We start from the raw sequence: 331 nt of genomic DNA on the forward strand, positions 1-331 counted from the left end.
GCCTTCCCCTTTTCCTCCAACAATAATGATGGTCATTATGGCCAAACAGTTCTATTTTTGTTTCATCAGACCAGAAGTAATTTCTCCAGAAAGTACGATCTTTGTCCCATGTGCAGTTGCAAACAGTAGTCTGGCTTTCTTATGGCCGTTTTGGAGCAGTGGCTTCTTCTTGCTGAGCGGCCTTTCAGGTTATGTCAATATAGAACTCGCTTTACTGTGGACATAGATACTTTTGTACCTGTTTCCTCAGCATCTTCACAAGGTCCTTTGCTATTGTTCTGGGATTGATTTGCACTTTTCGCACCAATGTACCTTAATCTCTAGGAGACGG

The sequence above is a fragment of the Salvelinus sp. IW2-2015 genome, unplaced genomic scaffold, assembly GCF_002910315.2.
Source record: "Salvelinus sp. IW2-2015 unplaced genomic scaffold, ASM291031v2 Un_scaffold2719, whole genome shotgun sequence".
In the NCBI taxonomy this organism is placed as follows: Eukaryota; Metazoa; Chordata; class Actinopteri; order Salmoniformes; family Salmonidae; genus Salvelinus; species Salvelinus sp. IW2-2015.